Here is a 12,752-nt window from a genome sequence, read left to right on the forward strand (position 1 = left end):
CAGAAGGAAACCTGTAAGTAGGTCTTATTTTCAGAGGATGTTTTATTTTCGGGGAAACAGGGTAGTGTTATTTAGAGATCCATTTACAGGCTGAATTCCTGTCCCTGAGTTTGTGTTGGGAACAAGCTGTATTACAAAAGAACATTAATCTTTTTTCTTTTTAAGGTCTGAGGGTCTTTTCTGTTCTTTAGGATGCTTCCCGGAGGAGAACCTCCTTGAAATGTTGTTTCGAGTCTGGAAGAGAGTCAGGCGATCATGGGCGAGGGTGTGTCTCTTCTGCTGTTTCTCCCGCCGGCGCAAGCTTCCAGGATTGACCAGTCTTCCTGTGTCGCCCAACTCCCGGCTCAGTTACCTGTTTCATGCTTATCCCAAGCCCTGAGGGCGCCGTACCAATGACCAGGATGTCCCACTCAGATCGGGACTCAACTCCATGCCAGTCTCCTGAGTCTTCCCCGCCTACACCTCTAATCCATTCCCTTCCCCTCCTTTACCTCTGACCCATCCTCCCCTGAACTACAAGTGCTTTCTATCGAGGCAACAATTCCACAGTTACTGACCCCCTTTTCCTGCCAAAGAAGCTGCTGGAAAAAGAACTGCAATATTTCTAATCCTCCAGCCACTGTAAAGATGGCACCCTTCTAGGTTCTTGCAGTATTCTCATTCCCTCAAGAGTTTGCCATCCAATACATTTGTCCTCTGAGCGTCTGAAAACCTGCATTCCTGCCTACTCTGTCCCTCAACCCCCTCCCCCTTTTCATGAGTCCAGGGGGGGCCGTGCATAACAGATGCCTGAGCAGGTAACTCTTCCTTTGTCCGTATCTAAGCAGCTAATTTACTGACAGCCCCTAAAGCTTGGTAAGGTTCAGTCAGACAAAGCCAACATTTCCTGCTGTGCCTGTCAACCTCCTCATGATATTTAACAAATTGCTTTGGGTCCCAAAGTTAGTAGCAGAGCCTGAGTATGTGTATGAAGAAGCTGCCTTATCCCATTGTTCACAGCTGGCACACAGAAACAGTGCCCTGATTAATGGGTGCAGTGAAAAGCCCTGAGCGGATTGCAAAATAACCTTAAATCTTCATTTATTGATTTATTTTTAAATATATATTTTATTGATTTTTTACAGAGAGGAAGGGAGAGAGATAGAGAGCCAGAAACGTCGATGAGAGAGAAACATTGACCAGCTGCCTCCTGCACACCCCCCACTGGGGATGTGCCCGCAACCAAAGTACATGCCCTTGGCCTGAATCGAACCTGGGACCCTTCAGTCCGCAGACCGACGCTCCGCCACTGAGCCAAACCGGCTTCGGCAAAATCTTCATTTATTTTACCAGGGCATTTTGCTTGGTTACATAACAATAATTGTTGTCTGTTAGTACTGGTAGCTTCTGGCTAGTGTCTTTCCTTATAATCCTATATAATAAAAACCGAATATGCTAAGTGTCCCATTGTATGGTCGACCAACCAATCAAAGCATAATATGCTAATGATATGCTAAGGTTACTCAACGCTCACTATGACATGCACTGACCAGTAGGGGGCAGACGCTCTGACCAGTAGGTTAGCTTGCTGCTGCGGTCCAGCTGATTAGGACTGAGCCAGATGGGCTGGACATGCCCTGGAGCCCTCCTGCATCCCTCCCCAGCCCCCATCATGCACCAGTGGGGTCCCTTGGCCTGGCCTGTGCTCTCTCAAAATCCAGGACCCCTAGGGAGATGTCGGAGAGCCAGTTTCGGCCCAATGGCGGAATGATCGGTCACTATGATGCACACTGACCATCAGGGGGCAGATGCTCGATGCAGGAGCTGCCCCTGGTAGTCAGTGCGCTCCCACAGCGGGAGCACTGCTCAGCCAGAAGCTGGGCTCATGGCTGACGAGTGCAGCACCAGTGGCGAGAGTCTCTTCTGCCTCCTCAGCAGCACAAAGGATGTCCGACTGCTGGCGTAGGCCACTCGCATGGGGCTCCCAGGCGGAGTGGGCACAGGCTGGGCTGAGGGACGCCCCCCTCCCCATGTGCACAAATTTAATGCACTGGGCCTCTAGTGTTCATATAAAAAAGCAAGGGAAGAGAACTCCTCCCTCAACCTAGGGCAATATCTTACAAATTTGTGGGGCCCCAATTAGAGCTATACATTTGGTCTACACACATAGCAAGTTCCTCTCCTACAGCGAGTACAAATGCAGACAGAGCTGCCAGAAACCATAGGGCACAGCAATGCAGCAGGTTGGCAACTGACTGATGATTTAAACTCCTTTTCCTCCAGGCCTTGCTCCAGAGGCAGACAATCTAGGGTTTCATGGAACGGGTCCAAATGCTCGTGAGGAGGGCTTCCAGGGCCCCTTACCCACTCGCACCCCTGCCCATCTCACTCCCTCCTACCTGAATCGGTTTCTTTCCCAGCCGTCTAAAGCCACTGGGAGGGCTCAGAGCACTGAGTGCCCAACCCTATGTGCGTGTCCCCAGAGGAGCCAGTCAGTTAATTACGAGTGAAATGAAGTCCCTACGAGGCCCCTGTACATCTTTGGGCTCAACCTCAGATACAAAGCCCTTACTCGTGTGAGGACATGAGCCTGGAATGGAAGGAGGACTTGCTTTTCCTTTTCCTGTGGAAATCAGCAAGCCCAAGCACTCATTTGTTTTTGCTTTTTAATATGTTTTATTGATTTTTACAGAGAGGAAGGGAGAGTGATAGAGTTGGAAACATCGATGAGAGAAACATCGATCAGCTGCCTCCTGCACGCCCGTATTAGGAATGTGCCCGCAACCAAGGTACGTGCCCTTGACCAGAATGAAACCTGGAACTCTTCTTCAGTCTGTGGGCCCACGCTCTAGCCACTGAGCCAAACTGGTTAGGGCATGGCTTTACTGTCAGTTTTCTGGCCCTGGGCACAGGCCCAGCATGTCTTGCTAATTTTTATTAGGCTGCAACCCCCTAAACCCTGATGGCAAAACAGAAAAAGGAACCACTGAAGGGAATGAATGCCCTGCAATCTGCTGGCAGGAATCAAAGACAATGGGGCAGTGATCGAGTGATGGGAAGGCTTAACTGGCAGTGATCAATCAGATCCCAGTCGTAAGCTGCATCATGACACCAGAAAAGCTGTTAGCAGACAGTCCCTTGGCTCTTGTCAATATCATAAGAAATATTCCAGACAAGTGACAGGCAGCAGTGCTGCAGCAAGCAAGCAGACTTGTTTAGGAAGCAAGGTGCCCAGCCCAGGAGCGCCGCTGGTTAGAGCATCATCTGGGTCCCCCAAGGTTGTGGATTCAATTCCCAGTCAGGGCACAGACAAGAATCAGCCAATGAACACATAAATAAATAGAACAACAAATCCATGTTTCTCTCTCTCTCCCTCTCTAAAATCAATTTTTAAAATAAATAAATAATTTTTAAAAGGAAGCAAGGCTAGCAAATTTATTAAAAATACACTTGGTGCCTGGTCAGCATGGCTCACTATTTGAGCACCAACCTATAAACCAAGAAGTCACGGTTCAGTTCCTGGTGAAGGCTGCTGACTTCTTTGTTCAGTAGGTGGATAAAGCTCCCGCTTCTGCCCTAGCTGGTTTGTTCAGTGGTTAGAGCATCAGCCTGAGGACTGAAGGATCTTGGGTTTGATTCTGATCAAAGGCATGTACATTGGTTGCAGGCTCGATCCCCGCCCCCCCCTTCCAAGTGTATTTGGAGGCAACGCATTGATGCGTCTCTCACATCGATGTTTCTCTCCGTCTCGCCCCTCCCTTCCACTCTCTGTAAAAAAAAAAAAAAACCAATGAAAAAAAATAATATATCCTCAGGTGAGGATTAACCAGAAATACACGAACAAACAAGGAAAAACTCCCCCTTCTTCCCCCACCCTTTCCTGTACCAGTATTGCCTGGTTAGGGAGCAGACGCAGAAACCCTTTGCTCCCAGTGTCCCTGGTTGGGGAGGATAAGGATTATGTCGCTAAGCTGGCTGCAAGCTGCTGAACTGGTTGGCCTTGTTTCATTTCTTGTCTCAGTTTCCCCTTCCACTTGCCCAGGAGTTGTCCCAGCTTCTGGCTATCCTTCACAACGCCCCCCCCCCCCCCCCCCCCCCCCGTACTCTCGCTGTGCCATGATGCCCTCGGTGCTCCATCACAGTATCTTTGAGTCTAACTTTCCAGCCTTTGCTGGAAAAGACGATCTCACTGGGATCATTGCGGCAGCTCCCCTACAGGCCTCCCTACTTCCCACATCTCCCCACTCCAAGTCTCCCAGACATTACTGTAAAGTTAACCCTAAACACACAGATAACCCCCACACCTGAAGGGCCGGCAAGATTCCCTGTTGCTCAGTCAATTACTGACAAACCTTTAATCGGGCCTTTAACCCTTCCCATAATTTAAAATCACCCATCTTTTCTCTTCAACCTAATCTGTAGTCAAACCGAATTCCTCACCATCCCACCTTCAGGTCTCTACCCAGCTGTCCTCGAATCTGAGACCTCCTTCTCCAGTCTCTACTGCCAGAAACCAACTCATTTGCTGCTAGACGTGTGTTTAGATCACATGTACTCAGGTGTTTACTGCACATCTGCTTCTCTGCTTGGCCAAATGTACCTGTTCTTCCAGGCTCAGATCAGCGCACCCCTCGCTTCGGCAGACAGACCCTCTCCCCTCCGGCCGGGCTGGCAGTGGCCGCTGACCAGGGCTGCACTCTTCTTGGAGCAACGCTTCTCAGCCTGGCTACACGATAGTCATCGGGGAGCATGTAACAACCCCAAGGCCCTGGTTGCATCTAGACCAATTAAATCCGAATCTCTGCGGGTGTAGCAATATTGTTTTAGACGTCCTCAGTGATTTCTGTAGAGGGCCACCTGAGAAGGCACATGGACATCCTTTAAATTGTCAGCTGAGACCAAGGGCTGAGGGTGTATTCAGTTTCTGACTTACCTTGTCCAGGTGTCAGCAGGGGCAGGTCTAGATATGTAAATCCAGTAATGCTAGAGCCTAGGTAAGAATGCAAATAAGCTCCTTTGACCCTATAAATAAACCTGCTGCATGGCTTGGGGGTTTGCTTGCTGCCTCAGAGAGGATGGCGCCCACCTAGCGCCCAGCTTGATGAATCTAATATTTCTGCCTCTGCTCTCTTTCTTTCTTATTTATTATTTTTTAAATATATTTTATTGATTTTGTACAGAGAGGAAAAGACAGAGATAAGAGAGTTAGAAACATCGATGAGAGAGTCATCGATGAGCTGCCTCTTGCACACCCCCTACTGGGGATATGTCCGCAACCAAGGTACATGCCCTTTGACGGGAATCAAACCCGGGACCTTTCAGTCCCCAAGCCGACGCTCTATCCATTGAGCCAAACCGGTTTCAACTCTCTTTCTTTCTTAATCCCCAGCTCTTTCACTCAGGAACCTGTCGTTTTCCGTGATGGACACGGAAAACAGAGAAACAGCCCCCCCTGCAGATTTTCATAGCCAGTCAAGGCTTCAACCAGAGTAACCTTCGCTAGGAGAAAGTGCCAGGTCTGACAGGAGGCCATTGCTGATGTGTCTGCACTGTCTTATTCCCCCCCCCCCCCCCCCCCCCCACCGGCATCTCAGAGCCTGATGTGCTCACCTTACCTTGTGACTGCAGGAGCCACAGCTGGCTTATCACTGGTTTTCAGATTCTTATCAGATAAAACCTCTTTGAACTCAATTGAATGGAAAGGAATTAGGCTGAGAAAGAAGTGATTGAAAATGACTTACCCAGATCTCACCTCACAACTCCTCCCTCAGCCTCTTCCAATTTGCTTCTCCTTCTGCCACCCTCCACACTCTCCACTCCCTCCCAACGTGGCGCCCTTGGCTTTGCACCCCATCATGGACGATTCTGCCCCTCAGAGAGGTTCTGACCACTCTGGCTTCTACTTGGAGCGCTGATTCCCCCATGATCCCATTCAGGGTCACGACTGCTCTTCCTTTAGGAAGATCAGTACCCACAATGATGTTCCCCCGTCTCCCAGCCGCTCACTCCCTGGGCCAAAGCTTTCACTTGGTTGTCATCAATAACTGCCACCCTTTCCAAACGTTCAGTCTTCCCTGTCACCCCCTCCTCTGCCCAGAACGTCCATCCCAAAAATTCTTCAGTCCCACCCACACCTCCCATCCATGGACTCTCTCATTCTACTTTGATGTTTGATTCCCTCAGCTTTTCACTTCCTGCATTACCAAGTGTAGGTCCCCAGGTTCAACAGCATAATCACCTCTCAGCCTTTGCCCCTCTCCCTCCAACATTTTATTCCTGGTTAAATCCGACTCTACCTGCTCCATGCTGGCACCCGACAGCTGAGTCACTGGGGAAAAACGCAGTCAGACTTCCTGGTCTCACTTCCTGTGGGGCTCAGCATGGCCACCAGCCCACATTACCAGAGTTGGTTCACATCCCCCAAATCTGAGACCACAATTTCACAAGATGACAACCTACCTTCTTATTTCAGTGAGAAAATAGAAACTTCAGACTTCCTCATGGTCCCAATCTGCCAGGCCATTGTATCTCCACCATATTCACCCCTGCCCCTTGTCCCTGCAGAATCGCTGACCTGGCCCCCACCCCCCCTACCGCATGGGCACTTCCTGCTCAGGAACAGACTCTTGAAAGTATCCCCTGTCTCTTCCACATAATCAGTTTCCCCCTTTTGACTGAAACATTCTCTTCATCATACAAACATCCTATATAATGAACGTCTAATATGCTAAGTGTACAATTATCTGGTTTGCTGTTCAACCAATTAAAACGTAATATGCTAATGATATGCCACCATTTGCTATGACATGCACTGACCACCATGGGGCAGATGCTCCAACCGGTAGGTAGCTTGCTGCTGGGGTCTGGCTGCTGGGGACTGAGTGAGACAGGCAGGACATGCCCTGGAGCCCTCCCAGCTGGCCAACCTCCCAGGTCCCTCCCCAGCCCTGATTGTGCACCAGGGGGGTCCCTGGCCTGGCCTGTGCCCTCTCACAATCCAGGACCCCTAGGGAGATGTCGGAGAGCTGGTTTCACTCAATGCAGGAGCTGCCCCCTGGTGGTCAGTGCCCTCTCACAGGGGGAATGCCAGTCAGCCAGAAGCCTGGCTTATGGCTGGTGAGTGCAGCAGCAGTGGCTGGAGTTTGACATTCCCCAAGGTCTCCCATACTGTGAGAGGGAGCAGGCCAATCTGAGGGACCCCCCAGATTGCACAAATTTTGTGCACTGGACCTCTAGTACTATAATAATCTGAGAAGAAAAAAACTCATTTGCTCCTGGCCTCAGTAGTAAAAGCATGGCCTTCAGAAGAGTGGTTACCGTTGGTGGGAGGGGAATTCTGATGGAGAGGACACAGGGGGAGCTCCACCAACTGCAGGGAGGCTTTATTCCTTAAGCCGCAGGATGTGCCGCTCCTCTGTAATATATGCTACACACGTGCCAAGGTGAGACCCCTGGACTAGACCCATCAGCAGCATTTGAAAGTGGATCACTCCCTCCTCCTTGAAATGCTGCTTTCTTCACTTCCAATACCCTTTCTGGATCCACCTAAAGTCTTCCCTCCTTCCAAATTGCTGCTCCTTGTCTCCCCTGACAGCTCCTATTGCTCCTCTGGACTCCTAAGTCTCAGAGGGTCTGGGGACGCTAACCTCAGCCCTCTCCTCTACCCTAGTCAAGCTCCTGTGATTTTCTGCCTCTTTTTGACTGATATAGTCCTTCCTCCATGCAGAAGCCAGGGTGAGCTTTCAAATTACCAGATGACATCACTCACCTTGCTTAAACCCTCGATCCACTTAGACCGAAGTCTGTGTGGCTGGTCGCTCAGTTGGTTAGCGCGTCCCCCTGACATGCCACGGCTGTGGTTTCCATCCCTGGTCAGAGCATATGCAAGAAACTACCAATGATGCATAAATAAGTGGAACAACAAATCAATGTTTCTCTCTCAAAAAAAATCAAATAAAAACATTAAGAGTTTTTTTATTTAATAAAAAAAGGAACAAACCCTTACTTTGGCCTGTGAAGCCTTCCTTGTCTTGTTCCTCCCCTCATCTCTGACTTCATCCCTTCCTACTTTTTTCCTTCCTTCCTCTGCTCAACCCACTCTGATCCCTTGCTGTTCTTCTATCTAGATGCTATGAATTTAGCATAAAAATTCAATTCCTTCCTGCCTCAGGGCCTTGGCACTCCTGTGTTCTCTCTCTGGACGCATTCCTTCAGATGCCTGCCTGTGTGCTCCCTTCATTCATGTCTGCACCAATGTCACCACCATGAGGGGGCTTTGCTTGTCACTTGATTAAAAGCAGCCTTACACACACCTGGGAGCATGTCCTAGCCATTCCCTCACCCTGCTTCACTGTGCTCATCTTTCTAACACCACCTGGTTGTACAGAATTGACATCACATTTTCCTGGTGGATTTTTACAGACTACTGGAGCCCTGGCACACAAAATGCGTGCACAGGTGGGGTCCCTAGCCCGGCTGGCAATCAGGGCCAACTGGGGCCTTCTTGCTACCAGCTGGGGCCTTCCTTTGTTCCGCCCCTGTGGTCACCACACGTCATTGTGAACCATCAAACTCCCTGTCTCCAGTCGAACTCCCAAGGGGACACTTTGCATATTAGCCTTTTAAATAGAGAGATTATCTTCACTTGAATATAAGCTACAAGAGATGTGGGGCTTTCGCCCTGCCTTATTCACAATGCAGTGCCTGGCCCAGAGGACGGACTGCTGAGGATCTGCTGAGTGACTAGACAGGTGGCGCCTGGAGTTGTGTGGGGAGAACAGAAGTGGTCTACACGAGACTTGGCACAAGGCCCGTTGAGTGGTCACCACGTGGTCAGGGCGTGGGAAAGAGCAGCTCTCATCACTAAACGTTTCACCGTGGTAACGCTCCTCACTGCCCCACAGCCCCACCTAGGAGACAAGCACGTGCTTTGGGAGCGAACAGGAGGAACAATTTTGACATAAATCCCAGCAGAACTAGAAACCACAGAAACCACCAAAGCTAAACAGAAGGGAATTTATTCATCCTTTGGAAAGCTAGAATATGTGTGTGCCTGCTGAGGCTAAATGGCAGAAAGCAAGTGCAGCATATGGTCCCATGTGGTGAGTATGGAACACAGTGGGACGTGAGATTGTCAAGACTTCCAGCTGGCTCAATGCCCAGGACAGGGCAGCAGGAGCAGGTGTTGAGTGCTCTGGTGAGGCTGGAGGGCAAAGCTGGAGGTGAGCAATGCCGGAGTAAAGGGGCCCCTGCCTTGCGGCTCCTGCCTTGCCTGCTTTCTCCACCAGCAGCGCACCCCTTCAGCCGCGGTGGGTCGGAGTGATGGCCTCTTCCAAGGCTCCACCCTCTGGCCCCTTCCCGGTCATCCCCAGTTGGACATAACTTCCCTGCCATTTACCACTTTTACCACCTGGAGCTTTGGTTAAATGACTCTTCGCCCTTATGAGGCTATGGTGGAGACCTCTGTGTATCTCCAGGTTTCTTTGGTGAATTCTGCGTATCAGCAAAGGCTATTGAACGAATAAGAGAAGAACCTTACTTCACTCATTGAGAAGGCAGATATCCTATGCTCTGTGTGTGGAGACAACAAAGAACAACCACCAGCTCACAAATGACCTCCACCAGCTCCTGGACCTCACCTTGGCTATGCCATCAGGTTAGAACTTCAATGAAGGCAAAAACCCTTCTGGGAGAAGGCAGAGAGTGGCAGCATACGCCAGACCCTCTGAGCCACCTTGGCAGGAGCGGTCTCGGAAAGAAGTGACCCCAGGTGGGTGCAAGACAGTTATTTCAGGTAAATCCTCAGAAACTCGTCAGCTACAGCTTTTTCACCCAGCCCAATTTTCAGCAAGGCCTCCTTGGAAGAGGGAAGAATTATTCTGGAATGGGGTTCATCTTCCTTAATCACAGCTAGCAGAACCAGTAACCCCCTTCCCCCAGCAAGTCCTTCCCTTCTCACAGATGTATCTTTGACTTTCTTTTGTTAAAGTTCTTAAATAACCTCTTATGAAAAATCTGCAGTCACCACAGATCGAGTGAGTCCCTGAGGAATCTTCACTCCTTCTGCCGTCCCCTCTCCAGCTCACTCTCTGCAGCACCAGCACTGGCCTTGCAGCCCCCTGACGTTCCTCATTCTGTTCTTACGTTTTCTGTTTCCTGGAGGCCTTTTTCATCTCTACAGGCCGTGTCTTTCAGGTCCATGCTTGGGCTCCCATTCCCTTGGGTGACTCAGGAGTCACACATCATGCCAGAGCCAGGGGTCTTGCCACCACCAAGACGGCTGCTGGAACACAAAGATGGCACCTGGTGTGGTCTTGTCTGTTCTGGCTCGTTTTTCCTAATTTCTGTCTTAGGTGCGGTTGCCTTCCCAGGTGAAGCACGTCAGTGATCATTTGTTTCCTCTGAAATGGTTTGCTGGTCATGAGCTTCGCAGTCCAGATAGTTACTGTGACTTCATGATGGTGGCCCATCTTCAAGCTGCCAGGGAGGAAAAAAGTCTTTGACTTTCTTAATCCAGATTCTCCCATAATCTTACTCTTTCGGGAGGTTCCTGTGTGTTCCTCATTCCTGTCCTTCTTACCTGAAACCGGGGAAATGTCTTAGTTGCATCCATGTACTTTGATGCTGTGAGGTTAGTCCATGGCCCATTGAAGAAAAAAAGAAAGCAGGGGACACTTGTAGTGAGAGGGTGGGATTGAATCCAGTCACTTGGGGAAGAAGTTTCCTTTTCATCTCTCCCCAAGTCTGCTCTTCCATTTTATTCCCAAACTAGAGGCCCAATGCACGAAATTAATGCACTGGGGGCAGGGAGGTCCCTCAGCCCAGCCTGCAACCTCGCCAATCTGGGATCCCTCTCACAATCCAGGACTGCTGGCTTCTAAATATTTGCCTGTCTGCCTGCCTGATTGCCCCTAACTGCTTCTGCCTGCCAGCCTAATCACCCCCTAACTGCTCCCCTGCTGGCCTGATTAACACATAACTGCTCCCATGCCAGCCCAATCGCCCCCAATTGCCCTCCTCTGCCAGCCAATTTGGTTCTGATTGATCAGTTTCTATGCCAGTCAGCATCTCTGGGCCAATCAATGGGGTCTGATCACAAAGGCGGGGCTGATCAGCAGCCCTGGAGGAGGCCTAGATAGAAATACAGACAAGTGCTGATCAACAGTTGCCACAGAGACTATGAATCAGACCATGCTTCTCTCTTCAGGCCTCTCTCTGGACTTGATTTGCAGTCCCCTCAGCAGTCAGTGCTTGGTCACCTCGGCAACCCAGCACTGACTGCAGGGCTGACTTCCTGTTGGTTGAGCCTCTGGTCATGATGGACCCAGGGCATTTTTTATATATTAGGATCTTTACAGAAAAGAGGAGAGAGACATTGCTCCTTCCTCACTCCCCAGTCCACGCCTCTATCCCAAAAGGTAGGCAATTTTTTATTTGTTTCCCTCTTTTTGTGTCTTCTTCAGATCCCATATTCTTTAGCAAGGTCTGGGATACAATCCTGCTGGCTTATCTCCTGTCTTTTTCCCAATTGCCCGGTGACTGTTCCCAGAGAGCTGAGCCCCCGCAGCAATGGGGAGGAGCTAGGAAAGAGAATACATTCCTCTGAGTCGTCAACATTCCCGCAGTGACACTTCGGGAGATGCCTCTGCTCCTTCCCTTTTCTGAGTTCCACACCTCAACAACTTCTGGTCCTGAGGGAACCTACACATCCACGGATTTCTCTCTGGGAACTTCTGAGGCCTCTTATAAACTTAAATTTTGTGTTTTCATTTGGATGGCTCATCTTTTAAAAAATAAAAGTCAGCTCTAAATGGTTTTGCTCAGTGGATAGAGCATAGGCCCATGACTGAAGGGTCCCAGGCTCGATAATGGTCAAGGGCACATGCCTGGGTTGCAGGCTTGATCCCCAGTGGGGGGTGTTCAAGAGGCAGCCAATCAATGATTCTCTCTTATGACTGATGTTTCTCTCTCTCTCTCTCTCTCTCTCTCTCTCTCTCTCTCTCTCTCTCTCTCTCCCCCTTCCTATCTAAAATCAATAAAAATATACTTAAAAATAAAAAATAATATTCATTTGGGATAATTTGCATTACTTTTAAAGAAGTTTCAGCACCTATATTTGTATTGGGTTTTATAGTCACAATGGTGTTAAGAGAGGACCTGAAGAGACAAAGTTGACCCATTAATTTAGTGTTTCTCAATATGGAAGTCTATAGATATGTCATAGAAACTTCAGTTCTTTTTTTAAAAATCTTTATTATTGAAAGTATTACATATGTCCCCATTTCCCCCCAATCAACCCTCCCCAACCTTCCCCAGACCTTCACCACTTCACTATCTGCTTCCATGGGTTATGTATATGTGCATACAAGGTTATGTATATACTAGTATGCACCCACCCACCATCCCCTGTCTTCCCTCTGAGTTCCCCACTCCGTTCCATGCCTCATGTCCTTGCATCAACTCCATTCATCAGTTTATTTTGTTATTTAGATTCCACATATGAGTGAGATCATGTGATATTTGTCATTCTCTGACTGACTTCTTTCACTTAGCATGATACTCTCCAGGTTCCTCCATGCTGTGTCAAAACGTAAGATATTCTTCTTTTTTTATTGCTGCATAGTGTTCTATGGTATTAATGCACCACAATTTTTTATCCACTCATCTTCACTGATGGGCACTTGAGCTGTTTTTAGATCTTAGCTATTATAAATTGTGCTGCTATGAACATAGGGGAGCATACATTCTTTCTGATTGCTGTTTTGGGTTTCTTA

The sequence above is a fragment of the Pipistrellus kuhlii genome, unplaced genomic scaffold (assembly GCF_014108245.1).
Source record: "Pipistrellus kuhlii isolate mPipKuh1 unplaced genomic scaffold, mPipKuh1.p scaffold_m20_p_5, whole genome shotgun sequence".
Classification (NCBI taxonomy): Eukaryota; Metazoa; Chordata; class Mammalia; order Chiroptera; family Vespertilionidae; genus Pipistrellus; species Pipistrellus kuhlii.